Source organism: Hyperolius riggenbachi, chromosome 9 (genome assembly GCF_040937935.1).
Source record: "Hyperolius riggenbachi isolate aHypRig1 chromosome 9, aHypRig1.pri, whole genome shotgun sequence".
Lineage (NCBI taxonomy): Eukaryota > Metazoa > Chordata > Amphibia > Anura > Hyperoliidae > Hyperolius > Hyperolius riggenbachi.
In genome coordinates this window covers 83,187,198-83,207,356 of record NC_090654.1, presented here as the reverse complement: position 1 = coordinate 83,207,356, position 20,159 = coordinate 83,187,198, and the positions used below count along the sequence as shown (strand labels likewise).

Sequence of the window (20,159 nt, the reverse complement as noted above, 5' to 3'; positions counted from 1 at the left end):
CAGTCCATGGGCAAGACTCTCTAATGCAGAGTTCCCCAATCCTGTCGTCAAGGCCTACCAGCAGTATGTTTTGCAGGAAACCACACATAGGTTAGGAACACACTAGGCAGAATCCCATTTGCATTTTCCATATTCCATAGCACATAGTGGAAAACGCAAATGCAATTCTGCCTAGTGTGTTCCTACCCTTAAAAACGCTGGTCTTGCTGCATATTTTTCCAAAACGCATCTAAAATGCACATAAGTCAATGGTGAAGCAGAGGCATTGCGTTTTAGTGTGTTTTTTATGCGTTTTGAATGGTCTGTGCCTGCAAAGTACGTTCCTGGTGACATCAGCGGGAGCGGATGCTCAGGCACAGTGGTTTGCGACTTTAAAGTTCAACTCTTTTTCCCCCCTACGGGGGGAATTTTCCATTCTGTCTAACTGATAGTTTCGATCAAATTTAATCGGACATTTTGAGGAATCAATTCAATCATATAGGAAAATAGATGAGTGTGCGAGTACTTTTAAGCTGTCCTGGATTTAGTAAACATAAATTATTGGTGCTTATGGTGCCGATGGCCACAAAATCCTAATATGACCACAGTATAAACTCTTGCCTTCTAAGGGCATTCTTCCACCGTCAATCAAGTGCACAGGGGAGGAAGCAATTGTTTTTTTCTCAGCTCTTGCTCTGCATTTTTTAATGCAAACTCAGAGTGATTGGAAAGTCCCATTCAACTGTCAGTGAAATGGCGAACCCACCACATTGCTGCAAGCAGATGAGCACATCATAAAGCAAGCAGTGGAAAGAGACCACTGCCATGTGCCTGATAAAAGCTGGCATCCTTGCGTTACACAAATTGCCTGCTCTCCCAATACCTGTCCTGATCACAGCACACACAGGGGGAAAAGGCCCTAATAGAAGATCACAGAAGGAAAAAAAATAGTCAATCAATGTTTACTGGGTCTCTTAGTTTTATTGGCGTTCTCTGCTCTCTGGCCTAAAACTGGAACTCACTTCTTACATATGTCTTCTGACATATCCTAGTGTCGCCGTGTGTAGTTTCTCTTCTCCTCTGTAGTTCTGATAGTTCTAAGAAAAAAAACATAATTTATGAATTTATGAACCTGTTGTACAAAACTGAAATATACGCCATTGTAATTGGTGTAGAGTTAGGACTGGATGAACCTGGTGTACAGAGCAATCAGGTGACAGGAGGTAATGGGCAGCTTGATGATCCACTGTGAAGATGAGAGTATAGATACTCATTACCCGGGTCAGGCTATGATATGTGGGCTCTGACACACAATCCAAGTCCATGCTGATTCTGGCTGAAGAGATCACCTTGTGTGACCACTTGGATTTATTGTGGTTGATTCAGAAAGCTCTTCTGATGAATTAGCTTGCCTTACCTATTAACTCACAATTTATCTCTCCTTAAATTATTTAAGCCATGATTTATCTCTCCTTATCTAACTTACCTCATGTTTTATTTCTCCTTATCTAGCTTACCTCATGATTTATCTCTCCCTATCTAACTTACCTCATGATTTATCTCTCCTTATCTAACTTACCTCATGATTTATTTATCTCTCCTTATCTAGCTTACCTCATGATTTATCTCTCCTTATCTAACTTACCTCATGATTTATCTCTCCTTATCTAACTTACCTCATGATTTATCTCTCCTTATCTAACTTACCTCATTGTTTATCTCTCCTTATCTAGCTTACCTCATGATTTATCTCTCCTCATCTAGCTTACCTCATGATTTATCTCACCTTATCTAACTTACCTCATTGTTTATCTCTCCTTATCTAGCTTACCTCATGATTTATCTCTCCTTATCTAACTTACCTCATGATTTATCTCTCCTTATCTAACTTACCTCATGATTTATCTTTCCTTATCTAGCTTACTTCATGATTCATCTCTCCTTATCTAACTTACCTCATGATTTATCTCTCCTTATCTAACTTACCTCATGGTTTATCTCTCCTTATCTAACTTACTTCATGATTTATCTCTCCTTAACTGACTTCAATCATGATTTATCTCTCCTGGGGTAGGTGCACAAAATTGCGGTAATGCTGCCGGGCACAGACAACACACAGCAATATTCCCCTTAATTCTGCGAGCGGAACAGCGAGTTATGCTATGTGGCCTTAGGGGTGAAGCTTGCAAGGGTGTAACAAAAGTCCACATGACCCCATTGTAGGGGGCCGGGAGATGGGGGGGGGGGTCGGGAGCTGCGGTCCTGTACAGAGCGACAGTGAAGTATACATTACCTGCTCCTGGCAGCAACACACTTCCTTTTCAGTTTACAAGTACTGTGCAACCAGCCAATCACCATGCAGCTTCCGTCTCCGTCACATTACATGGTAATGTATAACACTCTGCTCTGCTGCTCCTCTGTATTATGTACAAGACCCTGGGATGGATGTCGGGGGGCGACCATCAGACATTTGAGGGGAGTTATTTAAAATGGGCTCAGACTGCACTCTGGGCAATTCATTGCACGGTATCAGTAAAAAAAGGGCGCATGCGGCAAAAGGGCACATGCGGCAAGTGGACATAGGCGCCAATAGAAAATATTTGTATTTGGGCATTGGAGTGGAAATTTAGGCATTCGGTAAAAAAGTGGGTGCTGATACAGTTCCTGCTATATATTGGGCACCACGGGCGCCCAAGTGCCAATATTTTGCGGTGTGCAACATTTGCTTTTTTTAGTGGCTAGTGGGCGGGAGAGTTTTGCTGTTAGGTGGTAGTGTGTGGGGGGTGGGTGAGTTTAGGTTTAGGCATTGGGCAGAAAGCCAGACCAGATCCCTGCACTCCATCTGACCCTGCTCTGCAGAATGCCAGGCCAGATCCCTGCTCTCCATCTGACCCTGCTCTGCAGAATGCCAGGCCAGATCTCTGCTCTCCATCTGACCCTGCTCTTCAGAATGCCAGGCCAGATCCCTGCTATCCATCTGACCCTGCTCTGCAGCATGCCAGGCCAGATATCTGCTCTCCATCTGACCCTGCTCTGCAGAATGCCAGGCCATATCTCTGCTCTCCATCTAACCCTGCCCCACCATCCATCAGTTCCTATCTCTGCTTTCTTCTTGCTTCCCAGAGGGAAGAGGGTGGTAACCCTGGGGGCATAGCCTGTTAGTATGGCAGTAAAGTAATATGCTGCCCATTAGCGGTAGCGGTCCATTGGCCCTTGGTTGAATCTACGCGAATGGGACAGGGATGGAACAGTAATCGCAGTATTTACTTTTTCAAAGTTCTGAAAGAAGCTGTTTTAATTTATCACTCTGATCAGAACAGCAGAATTAGAATAGAATTACTGTAGATGATGTGAACAACACCCATATATTCCCCTTCCTCAAATGTATGAATTTCCAAGACATGTGTGTTATTATGATCGGATTTTGATGTATTCTCATATTAATAAATTATCTTTCTCAAATATTTTTCAGAGAAAAACTCAAAGAAAATATGGCAAGTCTGGAGACCGACGTGAGGGTGTGCAACCAGTCCTTGGAGGAGCCTCCCTTCTGGTTTGAAGCCTCAGGATCCGACAACCATGGAGGCCAGCACACCGGTGAGGACAACCAGTCCTCGGAAAAGCATCCCTTCTGGTTTGAGGCCTCAGGGTCTGACAACCATGGAGGCCAGTACACTGGTGAGGACAGCCAGTCCTCGGATGAGCCTCCCTTCTGGTTTGTGGCCTCAGGGTCTGACAACCATGGAGTCCAGTACACTGGTGAGGAAAGCAAGTCCTTGGAGGAGCCTCCCTTCTGGTTTGAGGCCTCGGGCTGTGACCAACAGGAAGGCCAGCACCCCGGTGAGGACAGCCCACATGGAAATGGACAAACGTAAGTACATTATTTTCTAGCCTTCCACACATCCAGAGCAAAGAAAAGCTCTTCCTAAACTAAAGCCCCACTCATTAAAAAAATGTTCTTAACCCCGAGACCCCTATGTAACACATTACATATAACACCATAAATTCACTATAATACCTATAAATTCCATACAGAATAAATCAATTAACCTCCTGGGCGTTACGGACGAGCTCAGCTCTTCCAGTAATGCCGCAGTGCACTGCTCACGCCCTGGTGGGCCGATTTGCACAATTTTTTTTCAAACACGCAGCTAGCACTTCGCGTGTTTGTTGCGATCGCCACCGCCGCCAATCCGCTGCTACCCGCCGCGAAAGAGGCCCTCCCCCCCGCAGACCCCTTGTGCAGTCTGGCCAATCACCGCCAGGCTGTGCTATGGGGTGGATCGGGACTTCCCCCGCCATGGCGACAGGGGAAGTCCATACAGGAAATCCTGTTCAGAACGGGATTTCCTGTTGGGTATTTGGCTACCTATACTGAAAGGGGACGGGGAGGGGGAAAGATTTAGGAAGTCGTCTGGCTACCTATACTGGAGGGAAAGGGGGGAGAGATCATCTGGCTACCTATACTGGGGGGGGGGGGTTTGTCATTTGGCTACCTATATTAGAGGGAACGGGCAGGGATAATCTGGCTACCTATTCTGGGGGAGCACGAAGTCAGCACAAAGTTACGTATAAATTATGCGTAAATTCATGCGTAATTACGAATGCTTACATTACTATGGAAATTATTTACACTTTTTCCTGAAATTTCACATTATGTTTATGATGCGTAATAGCGAATTACAAAGCCAAATTATGCATAAGCGTAATTTCTGCTCATCACTACCTGGGAGGGAGGGGATGGGTGAGCATCTGGCTACTTGAGAGAGAGGGAGGGGATGAATGAAGCATCTGGCTGCCTGGGAGGGAGGGGATCATTTGGCTACCTGGGAGGGAGGGAATAGGGAGGAAGCATCTGGTTACCTGTCAGAGTAGCCAGATGCTACCTGCTAAATACAGAGAAGGAGGGGGAGAAGGGGCATCTGGCGCTCCCCCCTCCCTCCCTGTAGGTAGCTACAGGAAGGGAGGGGAGTGAAGCATCTGGCTACCTACAGGAAACAAGGAGGAGAAACATCTGGCTATCTGCAGGGAGTGAAGGAGAAAGCATCTGGCTACCTGGAAGGGAGGGGATGGGGGAACATTTGGCTACCTGGGAGGGAAGGGGTGGGGAATATTGGTAGCATTACTGATATACTACTGTTTGCCACAATAGAAGAATAGTAGTAACATTACCAATATTCTACTAGTGGCTTCATCTGCTGCCCAAATTTCTAGGCACCTTTTTTGCCTGTACACTCCTGTTAGCACTCTCGCAGCTTCAGTCCCAACAGGCCCACAAAAATCACCGGCTATGGACTTACCAACCAATTCTGACACTGAAAGGATCTTCCAATAGAGGTAATATGACCGATGCACGTAGGGGCGCTTCCTGGATTAGGGCAGATGGCGAAACATATGCTCATACAAAGTGCATCTGGATCTCCCTCCTTGGGTTTGCCATTCACTACTGGACATGACATTTATTACCGTGTGGTCACGAGTGGCTTTCTAGCTCTATTGCAGACATATTGTGGGGCTCAGACCCCCCTTGCATAGGTCAGACTAGAATGTTCTACATGCCTGGAGAGTGGGACAGTGCAGCAGAGCAACACCAGCAGACCATCTACCACCGCCAAAAAGAGGAAAGAGAAGAATCACAGCAGAGAAACACCAGCTGACCATCTTCCACTACCAGAAATACGAACATCTACAGGAATGTAAGACCTTCTACATGCATGGAGAGTATGGCAGTGCAGCAGAGAAACACCAGCAGACCATCTTCCACCACCAAAAAGAGGAAAGAGAAGAATCACAGCAGAGAAAAACCAGCAGACCATCTTCCAACTCCAGAAATACGAACATCTACAGGAATGTAAGACCTTCTACATGCATGGAGAGTGGGGCAGTGCAGCAGAGAAACACCAGCAGACCATCTTCCACCGCCAAAAAGAGAAAAGAGAAGAATCACAGCAAAGCAACACCAGCAGACCATCTTCCACCGCCAGAAAGAGGAAAAAGAAGACTCACAGCAGAGCAACACCAGCAGACCATCTTCCACCACCAGAAAGAGGAAAGAGAAGACTCACAGCAGAGCAACACCAGCAGACCATCTTCCACCGCCAGAAAGAGGAACATCTACAAGACTGTAAGACCATCTACAAGCCTGGAGAGTGGGGCAGTGCATCAGCCATGGGCCTTTCAGAGATTTCCTCCACAGGGGTATTTTCCTCTCCTGCATGCTCAATACCAAATTGGTGGCTCCTCTCCAACACTGGACCACCACCAACTCTGTAAGCTTTATTTTCCATCTTCAATAAAGCTCAAATCCCATCTTCTTCACTGCATCTTTTTCACTTTAGCTTTAGATTATATCTTGAATATGTGTTGTGATGTTTTCTCACTGCAGGGGACTATTTCAGTCATTTCCCAGATAGTAAACAAAATTTGGCTTGGTAATGTTGGGTGTATGCGGCCCACTGAAAACAATAGTGGCATCTGAATACATTTTGGAGTTTTGTTTTTTGTTTGTTTGTTTTAATTGAAAAGGTTATACGATGGTCTCACTTATTTAGTTTGCTAACATGAAGTGGAGCATTCTGAATAGACATAAAAAAAATGAGTGATATATATATATATATATATATATATATATATATATATATATATATATATATATATATATATATATATATATATATACTGTACATATATTTTTTTAATAAAAAGACCTACACTATTATTTTTTTAAATCTTCCACCGCCAGTTAATTCCCACACTTTACCATATTCACCCAATAAAAAATATTTGCATGAAATTTTTTTTTTAAATTACAATCAAGGAAAAATACATAAATAGTTACCTTAGGGACTGAACTTTTCTAATATGTATGTCAAGAGGGAATATCACTGTTATTTTATGGGCTTGTGAATAGTGATGGACACAAAACTGAAAAAAATGCACCTTTATTCCCAAATAAAATATTGGCGCCATACATTGTGATAGGGACATAATTTAAATGTTGTAATAAGCAGTACAAATGAGCAAATACATTATGTGGGTTTTAATTATGGTAGAATATTATTCCCGTTAAAATGCATTTAGAATAAAATAATTGTTAGCATAATTTCCACCCAAAAGAAAGCCTTATTGATGGCAAAGATAACAAGCTATAGATCAATTTTGTTGTGATGAATAGTAATAAGGTTATTGGTGAATGAATGGAAGGAGTGCTAAAAGGTGAAAATCGCTCTGGTCCATAAGGGGAAAAAACCCTCAGTGGTGAAGTGGTTAAATATAAGCACCACGCCTTCCTAAATGGCTCCTTCACACTGACCTCAGCACTTGCCATTTTAAATGTGGGTCTTGGGGATATAGAAATTAAGCATAAATTGGTCTCATTCCACAGATTGGATGCGGCTAGATACCTCAAATTGGAAATGTGTAGATGCTTTCTCAAATTTTCAAATTTTACAAAAATTACTTTCTCAATTAATTCATGTAACACAACATAATCTCTCTTTAGAAACTCACCTTTCGGCCTCTTAGAGGCACTAATGACACAGAATACATCATGGCCCTTAATTAATTAATCAACTAATTAATTACATTTGGAGTATTAATATATACTGTATATACATATATTGAGGCCACAAACCCATCAACTGGGAAAAATTGGGATCCAGACCTCTCGGATTGTTCTTTACTTGACTTTGCTCCTCAAAGATCACAGAGACACTTGCTGTTGTTTTATGGTTATTTGTTCTACATTTGTTTCATACATTTCTCCACAAAGATGCTTAATTTTTCTATATGTCTACATGAAACTTGTAAGTAGCATCATCCTCTTTGTATATTCTAACTCTTGCTATCAACCTCAATGCTTTCCTCCCTTTAGATGTTATCAAGAGGCCCCACATATCTCCCTTCCTTAGTTCAGCAACGTTTTGCAGGCTTTGCAAGAAAGCATTTATAGAATATAAAGGATCCATCCTGGTTGGGCAATGTGGGATTTTGTAAGGGATACATGATAGAATAGCCAATTGGGCCAGATTTGCAAAGCCAGAATTGCTAGGGTTAAACTTGGTGTTTGAGCACGCATACATTTTCTCATGGAAAGTACTTCTTGCTTGAAGGTTGAGGCACTCCCTGGGGGCAGGGCGCTACTTTTTCTTCTTGCTTAAAGGTTGATGCACTTACTCTATTATAAATACTGTAGTGTAGTGTAATTTTACTATTTAACCACAAGATGGCCTCAATCATTTTTTTTTTCAATTAGAACTGTAAGCGTAATATTACGCTTACCGGAAGTGAAAGGTGGATGGGAAACATTTTTTTTCTCAGAATGATCGCGGCTTCTCATAGAAGCTGTCTATCATTGCAACGGGGACTTAGATCAATAATTGAGAACTGCATTCCCATTCATTGATCTCTGGGCGAGTACGGCGAGGAACGGGCGGAAGCACGCATAGCGGCGGTAGCGGTGGAGGTATGTAAATATCTACGCCCCTGGAGCAAAGATGAAGTCTGCAGGGGCGTAGATATACTGTACCTAATACATTAAGTGGTAAATGTAATGAAGTTTTCTCCACCATCACATCTGTCTTCCTTGAGAAGATTACAGTATAGCTGCATGTGAAATGCCAGCAGGATCAATATCCAGAGTTTCTTGTTAAACAATAATTGCTTAAAGTAAACCCAAGCCAGCACCACATTAAAAAAAACAAAAAGAAAAAACATACTACCTGATCTGGGGCCTTGCTGGATCAGATAGAGCCCATTTCACAGCTCCCCGCTGCTCCTGTGTCCTGTTTTTCATATTTTTCTTTTTTTTTTTAAATGGCTGTGACAGCTTGGCCACTACTCACTACGCTGCAGCTCTGCTCTGTGCTCTACTCGCAGACCTGGTGTGTAGATAACAGATTGTGGATACTGTACATGAGCAAAAATGTCCATACATCTTGTAATGTTGCAGCCAGATTGACCATCTGATTCAATAATTTTATTGAAATGGATGAAAATGCAACAAGCATGTGCGATTGATGATTTGATCGATTCAGGCTGAAATCGGTTGAATATATTGAGCCATCTATTTAACCACTTCGCCGCCCGGGTACAGTATATCTACGCTCCTTTGGACTTCACTTCCCCGCCCGGAGTGTAGATATACGCACCCCCCGCCGCTACCGTTGCTGCCGCCGCTGTCCGCGCTCCCGCTCGCACGTGCGCGCACTCCCGCGATCGTGCACGCCTTGCAGGATGCCTAAAAAAAAAATGTGGCCATCTTGTGGCCAAAAAGTAATACTACACCCAAACATTTTTTTTTACATACAAATACATTATTTTCACTATTCATTTTAACTAATTAACTCCCACACTCCCCAATTGTTACCAATATGTTTTTTTTTTTTGAAATATTAAAATAAATAAAAAAAAATTACAATAAAAAAAAACTTAAATAGTTACCTTAGGGATTGAAATCTTTAAATATTTATATCAAGAGGGTATAACATTGTTACTTTATAAATTATGGGCTTGTAATTAGGGATAGACACAAAACTGAAAAAAATGCACCTTTATTTGCAAATAAAATATTGGCGCCAAACATTGTGATAGGGACATAATTTAAACGGTGTAATAACTGGGACAAATGGGCATATAAATTACATGGATTTTGATTATAGTAGCATGCATTATTTAAAAACTATAATGGCGGAAAAATGAAAAATAATGTTTTTTTTTCCAAATGTTTTCCTATTTTCCCATTAAAACACATTTAGAATAAAATAATTCTTGGCATAGTGTCCCACCTAAAGAAAGCCTAATTGGTGGTGAAAAAAACAAGATATAGTTCATTTTATTGTGATAAGTAATGATAAAGTTATAGGCAAATGAATGTAAGGAGCACTGAAAGGAGAAAATTGCTCGGATGCTGAAGGGGTAAAACCCCTCAGTTGTGAAGTGGTTAACCACTTGAGGACCACAGTCTTTCTACCCCTTAAGGACCGGCCACTTTTTTTCCATTCAGACCACTGCAGCTTTCACGGTTTATTGCTCGCTCATACAACCTACCACCTAAATGAATTTTGGCTCCTTTTCTTGTCACTAATAAAGCTTTCTTTTGGTGCTATTTGATTGCTCCTGCGATTTTTACTTTTTATTATATTCATCAAAAAAGACATGAATTTTGGCAAAAAAATGATTTTTTTAACTTTCTGTGCTGACAATTTTCAAATAAAGTAAAATTTCTGTATACATGCAGCGCGAAAAATGTGGACAAACATGTTTTTGATAAAAAAAAAACCATTCAGTGTATATTTATTGGTTTGGGTAAAAGTTATAGCGTTTACAAACTATGGTGCAAAAAGTGAATTTTGCCATTTTCAAGCATCTATGACTTTTCTGACCCCCTGTCATGTTTCATGAGGGGCTAGAATTCCAGGATAGTATAAATACCCCCCAAATGACCCCATTTTGGAAAGAAGACATCCCAAAGTATTCACTGAGAGGCATAGTGAGTTCATAGAAGATATTATTTTTTGTCACAAGTAAGCGGAAAATGACACTTTGTGACAAAAAAAAAGAAAAAAAAAAAGAATCCATTTCTTCTAACTTGCGACAAAAAAAAATGAAATCTGCCACGGACTCACCATGCCCCTCTCTGAATACCTTGAAGTGTCTACTTTCCAAAATGGGGTCATTTGTGGGGTGTGTTTACTGTCCTCGCATTTTGGGGGGTGCTAATTTGTAAGCACCCCTGTAAAGCCTAAAGGTGCTCATTGGACTTTGGGCCCCTTAGCGCAGTTAGGCTGCAAAAAAGTGCCACACATGTGGTATTGCCGTACTCAAGAGAAGTAGTAGAATGTGTTTTGGGGTGTATTTTTACACATACCCATGCTGGGTGGGAGAAATATCTCTGTAAATGACAATTTTTTCATTTGTTTTACACACAATTGTCCATTTACAGAGTTATTTCTCCCACCCAGCATGGGTATGTGTAAAAATACACCCCAAAACACATTGTACTACTTCTCCCGAGTACGGCGATACCACATGTGTGGCACTTTTTTGCACCCTAACTGCGCTAAAGGGCCCAAAGTCCAATGAGTACCTTTAGGATTTCACAAGTCATTTTGCGGAATTTGATTTCCAGACTACTCCTCACGGTTTAGGGCCCCTAAAATGCCAGGGCAGTATAGGAACCCCACAAATGACCCCATTTTAGAAAGAAGACACCCCAAGGTATTCCGTTAAGAGTATGGTGAGTTCATAGAAGATTTTATTTTTTGTCAAAAGTTAGCGGAAAATTGATTTTTATTGTTTTTTTCACAAGTGTCATTTTCCACTAACTTGTGACAAAAAATAAAATCTTCTATAAACTCACCATACTACTAATGGAATACCTTGGGGTGTCTTCTTTCTAAAATGGGGTCATTTGTGGGGTTCCTATACTGCCCTGGCATTTTAGGGGCCCTAAACCGTGAGGAGTAGTCTGGAAATCAAATTCCGCAAAATGACCTGTGAAATCCTAAAGGTACTCATTGGACTTTGGGCCCTTTAGCGCAGTTAGGGTGCAAAAAAGTGCCACACATGTGGTATCGCCGTACTCGGGAGAAGTAGTACAATGTGTTTTGGGGTGTATTTTTACACATACCCATGCTGGGTGGGAGAAATAACTCTGTAAATGGACAATTGTGTGTAAAAAAAATCAAAAGATTGTCATTTACAGAGGTATTTCTCCCACCCAGCATGGGTATGTGTAAAAATACACCCCTAAACACATTAGACTACTTCTCCCGAGTATGGCAATACCACATGTGTGGCACTTTTTTGCACCCTAACTGCGCTAAAGGGCCCAAAGTCCAATGAGTACCTTTAGGATTTCACAGGTCATTTTGCGGAATTTGATTTCCAGACTACTCCTCACGGTTTAGGGCCCCTAAAATGCCAGTTCAGTATAGGAACCCCACAAATGACCCCATTTTAGAAAGAAGACACCCCAAGGTATTCCGTTAGGAGTATGGTGAGTTCATAGAAGATTTTATTTTTTGTCAAAAGTTAGTGGAAAATGACACTTTGTGAAAAAAACAATAAAAATCAATTTTCCGCTAACTTTTGACAAAAAATAAAATCTTCTATGAACTCACCATACTCCTAACGGAATACCTTTGGGTGTCTTCTTTCTAGAATGGGGTCATTTGTGGGGTTACTATACTGCCCTGGCATTTTAGGGGCCCTAAACCGTGAGGAGTAGTCTTGAAACCAAATGTCGCAAAATGACCTGTGAAATCCTAAAGGTACTCATTGGACTTTGGGCCCCTTAGCGTACTTAGGGTGTAAAAAAGTGCCACACATGTGGTACCGCCGTACTCAGGAGAAGTAGTATAATGTGTTTTGGGGTGTATTTTTACACATACCCATGCTAAGTGGGAGAAATATCTCTGTAAATGACAATTGTTTGATTTGTTTTACACACAATTGACCATTTACATAGAAATTTCTCCCACCCAGCATGGGTATGTGTAAAAATACACCCCAAAACACATTATACTACTTTTCCTGAGTACGGCGGTACCACATGTGTGACACTTTTTTGCAGCCTAGGTGCGCTAAGGGGCCCAACGTCCTATTCACGGGTCATTTTGAGGCATTTGTTTTCTAGACTACTCCTCGCGGTTTAGGGCCCCTAAAATGCCAGGGCAGTATAGGAACCCCACAAGTGACCCCATTTTAGAAAGAAGACACCCCAAGGTATTCCGTTAGGTGTATGGCGAGTTCATAGAAGATTTTATTTTTTGTCACAAGTTAGTGAAAAATGACACTGTGAAAAAAACCCAATAAAAATCAATTTCCGCTAACTTTTGACAAAAAATAAAATCTTCTATGAACTCGTCATACACCTAACAGAATACCTTGGGGTGTCTTTTTTTCTAAAATGGTGTCACTTGTGGGGTTCCTATACCGCCCTGGCATTTTACGGGCCCAAAACCGTGAGTAGTCTGGAAACCAAATGTCTCAAAATGACTGTTCAGGGGTATAAGCATCTGCAAATTTTGATGACAGGTGGTCTATGAGGGGGCGAATTTTGTGGAACCGGTCATAAGCAGGGTGGCCTTTTAGATGACAGGTTGTATTGGGCCTGATCTGATGGATAGGAGTGCTAGGGGGGTGACAGGAGGTGATTGATGGGTGTCTCAGGGGGTGGTTAGAGGGGAAAATAGATGCAATCAATGCACTGGGGAGGTGATCGGAAGGGGGTCTGAGGGGGATCTGAGGGTTTGGCCGAGTGATCAGGAGCCCACACGGGGCAAATTAGGGCCTGATCTGATGGGTAGGTGTGCTAGGGGGTGACAGGAGGTGATTGATGGGTGTCTCAAGGTGTGATTAGAGGGGGGAATAGATGCAAGCAATGCACTGGCGAGGTGATCAGGGCTGGGGTCTGAGGGCATTCTGAGGGTGTGGGCGGGTGATTGAGTGCCCTAGGGGCAGATAGGGGTCTAATCTGATAGGTAGCAGTGACAGGGGGTGATTGATGGGTAATTAGTGGGTGTTTAGGGTAGAGAACAGATGTGAACACTGCACTTGGGAGGTGATCGGACGTCGGATCTGCGGGCGATCTATTGGTGTGGGTGGGTGATCAGATTGCCCGCAAGGGGCAGGTTAGGGGCTGATTGATGGGTGGCAGTGACAGCGGGTGATTGATGGGTGGCAGTGACAGGGGGTGATTGATGGGTGATTGACAGGTGATTGACAGGTGATCAGTGGGTTATTACAGGGAAGGACAGATGTAAATAATGCCCTGGCAAATTGATAAGGGGGGGTCTGAGGGCAATCTGAGCGTGTAGGCGGGTGATTGGGTGCCCGCAAGGGGCAGATTAGGGTCTGATCTGATGGGTAACAGTGACAGGTGGTGATAGGGGGTGATTGATGGGTAATTAGTGGGTGTTTAGAGGAGAGAATAGATGGAAACACTGCGCTTGGGTGGTGATCTGATGTCGGATCTGCGGGCGATCTATTGGTGTGGGTGGGTGATCAGTTTGCCCGCAAGGGGCAGGTTAGGGGCTGATTGATGGGTGGCAGTGACAGGGGTGATTGATGGGTGGCAGTGACAGGGGGTGATTGACAGGTGATTGACAGGTGATCAGTGGGTTATTACAGGGAAGGACAGATGTAAATAATGCCCTGGCGAATTGATAAGGGGGGGTCTGAGGGCAATGATTTGATTGATGGGTGGCAGTGACAGGGGTGATTGATGGGTGGCAGTGACAGGGGGTGATTGACAGGTGATTGACAGGTGATCAGTGGGTTATTACAGGGAAGGACAGATGTAAATAATGCCCTGGCGAATTGATAAGGGGGGGTCTGAGGGCAATCTGAGCGTGTAGGCGGGTGATTGGGTGCCCGCAAGGGGCAGATTAGGGTCTGATCTGATGGGTAACAGTGACAGGTGGTGATAGGGGGTGATTGATGGGTAATTAGTGGGTGTTTAGAGGAGAGAATAGATGGAAACACTGCGCTTGGGTGGTGATCTGATGTCGGATCTGCGGGCGATCTATTGGTGTGGGTGGGTGATCAGTTTGCCTGCAAGGGCGGGTTAGGGGCTGATTGTTGGGTGGTAGTGACAGGGGGTGATTGATGGGTGATAGGTGATTGGCAGGTGATTGACAGGTGATCAGTGGGTTATTACAGGGAAGGACAGATGTAATTAATGCACTGGTGAATTGATAAGGTGGGGGGGGGGGGGGGGTCTGAGGGCAATCTGAGCGTGTGGGCGGGTGATTGGGTGCCCGCAAGGGGCAGCTTAGGGTCTGATCTGATAGGTAACAGTGACAGGTGGTGATAGGGGGTGATTGATGGGTGATTGATGGGTAATTAGTGGGTGTTTAGAGAAGATAACAGATGTAAACAATACATTTGGGAGGTAATCTGACGGCGGGTTTGCGGGCGATCTAATGGTGTGGGTGGGTGATCAGATTGCCCGCAAGGGGCAGGTTAGGGGCTGATTGATGGGTGGCAGTGACAGGGGGTGATTGATGGGTGATAGGTGATTGGCAGGTGATTGACAGGTGATCAGTGGGTTATTACAGGGAAGAACAGATGTAATTAATGCACTGGCGAATTGATAAGGGGGGGTCAGAGGGCAATCTGAGCGTGTTGGCGGGTGATTGGGTGCCCGCAAGGGGCAGATTAGGGTCTGATCTGATAGGTAAAAGTGACAGGTGGTGATAGGGGGTGATTGATGGGTGATTGATGGGTAATTAGTGGGTGTTTAGAGGAGAGAATAGATGTAAACAATGGATTTGGGAGGTGATCTGATGTCGGATCTGCGGGCGATCTAATGGTGTGGGTGGGTGATCAGATTGCCCGCAAGGGGCAGGTTAGGGGCTGATTGTTGGGTGGCAGTGACAGGGGGTGATTGATAGGTGATTGATGGGTGATTGACGGGTGATTGACGGGTGATTGACAGGTTATCAGGGAAGATAGATGCATACAGTACACAGGGGGGGGGGGGGGTCTGGGGGGGGGGTCTGGGGAGAATCTGAGGGGTGGGGGGGTGATCAGGAGGGGGCAGGGGGCAGGGGGGGGATAAAAAAAAAATAGCGTTGACAGATAGTGACAGGGAGTGATTGATGGGTTATTAGGGGGGTGATTGGGTGCAAACAGGGGTCTGGGGGGTGGGCAGGGGGGGGTCTGAGGGGTGCTGTGGGCGATCAGTGGGCGGGGGGGGGGGCAGATCAGTGTGTTTGGGTGCAGACTAGGGTGGCTGCAGCCTGCCCTGGTGGTCCCTCGGACACTGGGATCACCAGGGCAGGAGGCAGCCTGTATAATACACTTTGTATACATTACAAAGTGTATTATACACTTTGTAGCGGCGATCGCGGGGTTAACATCCCGCCGGCGCTTCCGTATGGCCGGCGGGATGTTACGGCGGGTGGGCGGAGCCAGTTGCCGGGGGAAGCGCGCGTCATCAATGACGCGATCGCTCCCCCGGCATGCCTAAAGGACGCGCCGCCTGAAGGCGTATTGCGGTCCTTTAGGCGTCCACTTTGCCGCCGCCCATGGGCTGTGGGCGGTCGGCAAGTGGTTAAAGGACATCCGAGGTGAAAATAAACTTATGAGCTACACAATTACATCTATCATCCTCCTGCTAAAAATGACTTTTTTTTTAGCTATTTCACAGTTTTATTTTATATTTAAATCTGCTTTTTAAGTTTTTACTGTTTCATGGCCTCTTCTCCAAGATACATTCATTAAAATATGCTAGAGCTAAAATCTATGAACTATTGAACCTTTTTATCTCTTTCCTTCTCTCAGAAGCAATTTTCTGCCAGGAAAGTGTTTTATGGCTGTAATTCCTTATTCGTGAGGGTTATGCTATAGTCTGACCCGGAGCTGCAAAAGGAGGGGGGACAATGGTATACACCAATATACAAAATACAGAGTTACAAAATACAGAATCAGTACAAAGTGCAGAACTGGTAACAACAGTGACCAGGGGCGTAACTAGAAGTAACTGGGCCTCCCTGCTAAACTTTTCCCAAACCCGCCCCCCCCCCCCCCCCCGCTTTCTGCACAGGTAAACTGAGAACTAATGTTAATTCATTGGCTAGTGCACACTTGAATGTGTTTTCCCCATGTGTTTTCTCCATGCAGATAAATACACAGCAGTGAAGCACTGCACGCTTTTTCTCTATCAATGACATTAGCTTCTGTGATAAAACGTGTATGTTTTCACACATACAGACATACATGGTGTGCAGAACACGCATACAGAAAACTGACAGACGAGTGTGCCCCCAGACTTAACTTATTACATTCACTCTGTCCATCTCTGATGGAGCAGAATGGCTCTGCAAACTTCTCCAGCTTCACTACAGTACACAGCACTTGGGGAGAGGTAGAAAGGCTGGGAGCTGGACACTGTACACAACAGCCTGCTGCACACTGAATAGGGACTGTCTACAAATCTTGGTCTACAAAACTTTGTATGATTTGTTATCAGTGGCTGAGCAGAGTTCCTGTATACCTCTGTACTCCTGTGCCTCCATCTGTCTCCCTTTGTGCCTCCTTATACCCCTTTTTGCCTTCTTCTGTCTCCTTGTGCCTTCTTCAGTCCCCCTGTGCCACCTCTGTCCCCCTTTTCCTATGTATGTTTCTTTGTGCCTCCTTCTTTTCCTTGGTGCCTCCTTATGACCCCTTGTGCTACCTCTGCCCCTTGTGCATCTGTCTGTCCTACTATGTCACCTTCAGTACCCTTTGTGGCTCCTTCTGTCCTTCTTTGTGCCTCCCTCTGTCCCTCCGTGCATCCTTCTGTCCATTTGTGCCACTATATGTCCCTGTCCCCCTCCTGCACTCCCCCAGTCCAGTGTGTAAAGGCAGAGTAAAGCGCAGCAGAAGCTGTGCTCTCACCTCCCTACTGGAGTCCAGCGCTGTGCCTGTGTGGCCATCCTGTCTGTCTCCTGCTCCCTCTAGTGCCACCCCACTCCCCTTATGCCACATGCAATTACATTACAGGCGGTAGGAGATGCTGGGCACTCGGCTGAGCAGTGAGCAAACAGGAGGAAGCACAGCACTGGACTCCAGCAGAAAGGTGAGAGCTGAGCTTCTGCTGTACTAAACTTTGCATTTTCAAACTACAGGAAGGGGGTGTGCAACGAAATGCGACAGGATCAGGGGTTGTTTGTATCTCGGGGACCCCCTGTATTTTGCACCCACCTTATACGGCACATGGGTTTTTTTTCTTGGGGGGGGGGGGGGGTGACTTCATACCTGGGGTGACAAAAAGCTAGAAACAGCAATGCACACGGATCTTAAAGATGATGTGTTGGAACCAGGAAAACTAGTCAAGCACAATTGCATGAGTGACTTTGAAAACAGGCAAATTGTGATGACACCCGCAGGCCTTGTGGGATGTTATGAGCGAAAGGTGTCAGAATATCGCATCTTCTGTATAGGTTGTGTAGCTGCAGACCAGTCAGAGTGCCCGTCCTGACCCATGTGCACCTGCAATGGATCTCAATGGACTGGAACACCAGAACTCAACTGTGGAGCATTGGAAGCAGATAGCTCATCTTATGAATTATATTTATCAAAATTCTGATAAACATAATTCATAAGATGTCTGATCCATGGAGGTCTCACCTTCTCATGTATATCATTTTCTGCTTTAGAACCAGATATCACAAGTCACTCTCTGAGGTCTTTTGGAGTCCCTGCTTCAGAGGTATTTTGGTGGCGCAGGGAGGATCTACACAATATTTCAATGGTTTGGCTGATCTATGCATGTCTGAGGGGGTATTGTAAAGTTCGGAAGTTATTATGGTATATTGATGACATTCTCCTGCAAGCCCCAGTCTTGATTTTCTCAACATTATGCACTTAGGGACCAATGATGGCACTGACAACATTTTATTCATATACCATAATAACTTCTGGGTGATAATTAAAACTTTACAATACCCCCTCGTACTTCAGAACAACGTAATGTGTGAGGACCTTGCGACACTATTTTTGGAAATCCTTGCAACAAAAAGAGATAACCTTGAAGTGACGGATTTTTCCTCAGCGTAAGTGAAATACAACTTTAAAGAGCTATTTTGATTTTCCGATCTTTGCTCAGCGCTGCGGGGAAGTGCCAAGCGGAAATTCACTAAGCATAAAAGAGGTCAAAACTCTAGTTTCAGATCTCCAGCAGATCTCTGCTCTTCACAAGAAGACGAGAGCTCAGGTGGGGATGTTTCAGCACAGCACCCTGTGGAGGATACGCAAATAGGCCCAAAAGCAGCAGGGAATCCAGCGTAATGGGCTGCTTTTTACTGGCGGCACTTTATACCCACAAGCCTTTGCTCAGATCCAACAGGAACTCTGTCTCTCTGCACTTCAAGCTAAATAATATAACAAACAACATAACGCTGTAGAAATAAACACATCAGCAGAAATAAATATGACAAGTTCCTCCTCAGTATAAATAAACAGAAGATGCGCCTGACATAGATTACTTAACAAAACGAAACCTTCTTTATCTAAAACCGTATCTCTTCTGTCCTCAGGCTATTAGGAAATATGTTGTTATCTTAAATTCAGCAGATATGACTAAAACAAAAAAAAAAGTCAAACCACAAGGCTGAAAAGCGTGAGTGTTGCGCAGAACAAAAACATTACATTTTCTGTGGTTACAAGAAAACATCTCATAAATGTTTACTGCAAGACGGTTTATCAAATGTACTGTAATAATAGTATTAAAAAATATATATCTTAATTTGCACATGTTACGATTAACCAGTTAAGAACTGCGCTAATTGAAATCTATGCCCTGTTTTGATGGCTATCTGGCTGCCAGGGCATAGATTTCAATACACCAATGCAATTCCCGCCGCTTTTGTTGCTTCCGACGATCTCGCCGCTGTTTCCCCACCACAGCTCACTTGCTCAGCTGTCTCTATAGCGGCAGAGCCCTGTGAGCGGGTCAGGAACCGATTTAATTTTTTAATTATTTAACTCCAATAGGCTTAAATTGATAGGCAGGGTCAGGAGCCAATAAAAGCGGCTCCTGATCGGCTCACAGAAACATTGCCGTCATAGAGACGGTAGAGTGGGTGGCTGAAGTCCCCGGCGTGCGGCGTGGACGGCGATTGCGGCAATTCGGCAGTATTCATCGTTATTCTGCCATTTCTTGTATTAGTGGTCTCTGGTCCTTAAGGGGGTAGTCCGCAAGGTCCCTTGGCATCCTCTGGGTGTCCCCCCCCCCCATTCTCCCACTGGCAGCTCCGGTTGCCAGTGGGAGAGTCATGCACAACTGCGCATGCACGGCCCGTCCATGCGCCCGGCTTGATCACACACATATCGCCGTAAGCGCTCTGTGCAAGCGACGTTAATTCTTTTGAGATTCAACCTCACGTGCTAAGGGGGGATGGAGGAAGCCCCAGGTAAGTTCAAATTCCATTTTTAGTTTCTGTTCAGGGTCCCTTTAAAGGAACTCATAACTTCCTATCTGCTCTAAAAGATGCGCTACAGCATGATGCATGATAACCTTTAAAGAAAAACATCTCTTTGTTTCAGCTGATACAAATCCTGAAATAAATCTGCAGTTTGTCTACTTCCTGCTTTCATGAAAGCATATCATACAAAAGACATATTGTTAACATCCTGTGTTCACCAATTTTCTCTCTGCCATGGCAGTCAGCTGACACAGCTAAGGGATCAGT

General features: G+C 44.2%; 1 long non-coding RNA gene across 1 annotated transcript in view; it reads right to left on the bottom strand.

The window, feature by feature from the left end:
- Positions 1 to 940: 940 nt before the first annotated feature.
- LOC137531648 (uncharacterized) overlaps positions 941 to 20,159 on the bottom strand; it is a 31,107-nt gene continuing 11,888 nt past the window's right edge. The window contains exons 2-3 of the long non-coding RNA XR_011023696.1: positions 8,700 to 8,858; positions 941 to 1,076 (exon numbers count right to left, since the gene is read on the bottom strand). This is a non-coding gene — a long non-coding RNA (uncharacterized lncRNA). The remainder of the gene's footprint in view (positions 1,077 to 8,699; positions 8,859 to 20,159) is intronic.